Here is a 2,682-nt window from a genome sequence, read left to right as displayed (position 1 = left end):
CCCACATGAGTCCCATATAATAACCATATGGTAGAGTGGCCCACAGACTCAATTATCTCTACTATATAAACTGACCTGTTTTATCAGCATGTTGTCACGCGGATCAAAACTTTGTTTATGAGAAAAGTGCTCTCACGGGCTCGCTCGTGCAGCAAACAGTCGCCCAAAATAGACATTCACGTGACAATATTCATTCACTTATTTATCAATGAAGCCATGTAAAAAATTATTCTTTACTCGTTGGACTTTTAAAAATAAGTAGTTAAGAACTAGATTAAAATTTTGGCTAAAACTCAGCGATTTAATTTCTAAGTTAGTTGATTGTAACCAATGGGTCCCATGCAAGCCCCATATTACATTTTTTTGCACCCCACATTGAGTCCCATATAGTACCCATATTACATTTCCTAACATTGCTATGTAGGTCCTATGTAAGTATGCACGATACTCGGTGACCTTGACAATATTAAAGCTCTTGATTCAACTAGAGTTGAAACAGGTTTATTCAGATTGTTAAAATTCCTCTCAAGACAGTCGATGTTTACAAGTCAATGTTGTCAAGTATTACGTCACATGTTTTTACACCACTGTATTCGAGTTCAAGGTGACCAGCTTCACACGGATATAGCTTACATGTAGTAACAACCCAATAGACACGGACATAGTAAGTAAATGGAAAAAGAATGGGGTTTCACGTCTTACCTTTCTGCACCGATTGGGCTAATGAAGAAGGGCATACGCCAGTGTGCTATGAGGAGAATTGTGCCTACTCTTATATCAAATTCCAACTGCCAAGGCTTCTTTTCCGTACGAAATAAAATGAAATGGGGTTTAATGTCCTACTGTTCTGCTCCGAACTCGGTTAATGAAGACGGACATACGTCATACAGTGTGCTATGAGAGGAATTTGATAAAAGTACTATCAATTCAATTCAAGTCTGACTTGAGGACAATAATGTATTTAAATTTAAGAACTACAGATAATTTACAAATAAATACAGTATGATAAAACACAATTTCAGCCAGGATAATCAAATGATGGACAACAAATGTAGTATTTTAAAATAAAACAAGTAAATGCAGTACTATAGACGCCAAGCAGGATAATCAAATGATCGACAACATTTGAAATCGATCCTTGCATTGTTCGTTTTTGCTAAATATAAAAGACTCGATGCGCTATAGGAATCCCTTGCAACTCTTTGAACATTTAATCTCTAATAGGAATATCATCAGCCTAGGAATATCATCAGCCTAGTAATAAATCAATTCCGTCCAGTATTTATAGAGTTATGATAAAATGTATTTTCATCGAGTGTAACAAGACGCCGCCATCTTTTATTCCCATGGTAGTTGAGAAACATACTTGGCTTAGTTTAAATCCGGGTTAATCCAAGCGATGAGATTTATCTAGCGTTGATATTTTGATTTTGTTTTCTTAAGTAAATGTCAAATAATCAAGATGAGTACAGTCGTTGGAAACTCGATATTTTAGCGAAAATGCAAATGGCGCCTCCTGCATTTAAAAAAACAACAAAGGGCGTACAAAGTGCAATCTTAATCTGTGGTGAACAATTCCGTGTGTTTTTAAATTTGTTGCTTCAAATTACAGTAGCGAGGTATGGGGTATATTCCTTTTTGCTGGTTATAAATACACCATAGATCTATTAACCAATTGGTACCTACAAATGGCGGATTGTATATCTCATCTGAAAATAGACAAATAATTGGTTGGATTGAACGCGGTGTATAAAGGATGTAAAATTGTTCCAATCGGTAAATTACAATTACTGCAAACAGCTAGAAGTTTAGTTGGATCAAGATGAAGAGTTAAAACAAGACTCAACAGTCCATTATAGTATAATGTTAAACCTACCATCTGAGGGTTGGTTCACCGTATCGATATCTACGAATTGTTTTAAATCATCGATGTTCACAGTATCGCTATCTACGGGTTGGTTCACCGTATCGCTGTCAACGACGAATTGGTTTAAAGTATAAACTAACGCCAACATCTTCACCAATATCAATAATCTTACCCACATCTTTAATTCTGTGACATAAAATACAGTAATATAATTAGACTACATATTTAAACGATTACATAACCAACATAAGAACATGTACAATTCCGTTCAACGAGGCCAATAATTGCCAAAAATATTTCAGTGGTCTGAAGCCTACCAGTTAACACTGTTATTTAATTATTCAGTATTAACCTGTAAAATCAATTCAACAGTCCCAATAATAATCTGAATCCTACCTGTTCAAGATCCTAACTATCCAAACAATTAACACTCCTACAGAACTGTAAAATCCTCTTAATAAAACAATAATATTCTCAATAATTCGAATTTCAATTTATCATTTAAGTTTACTGAAGGAAACACCTATCTACTTTGTATTACACGCACTCTGACCTATTTCATGCTTTCAAACTACGTCTTACATTACACAGGTATAACCTGTTTGAATGACACACAACTATTTACCTGTGAAGTTTCGTGAGTTAATTACTAATACCTGTACGATGTAAAACAACCCTGAACATTTGCTAATTGATTTAGAAATTCCACACAAAAATTGAATGTGAATTATTTTATATACTCGTATTAAATTAAAATGTGCTTTTAGAGAAAATGAATGATGATAATAAATATAACTGGCCTTAAAATTATGAAG

General features: G+C 34.3%; 1 long non-coding RNA gene across 1 annotated transcript; it reads right to left on the bottom strand.

The window, feature by feature from the left end:
* Positions 1–1,085: 1,085 nt before the first annotated feature.
* Positions 1,086–2,473, bottom strand: LOC126827604 (uncharacterized). Its single transcript, XR_007682768.2, has 3 exons — positions 2,264–2,473; positions 1,877–2,053; positions 1,086–1,709 (listed from the first exon to the last, which is right to left on the bottom strand). It is a non-coding gene; the product is annotated as an uncharacterized LOC126827604 (long non-coding RNA).
* Between the last annotated feature and the right edge of the window lie 209 nt (positions 2,474–2,682).

The sequence above is a fragment of the Patella vulgata genome, chromosome 7, assembly GCF_932274485.2.
Source record: "Patella vulgata chromosome 7, xgPatVulg1.2, whole genome shotgun sequence".
NCBI lineage: Eukaryota > Metazoa > Mollusca > Gastropoda > Patellidae > Patella > Patella vulgata.
The sequence above is the reverse complement of the archived record's forward strand: the minus strand, read 5'-3'. Positions and strand labels throughout refer to the sequence as shown.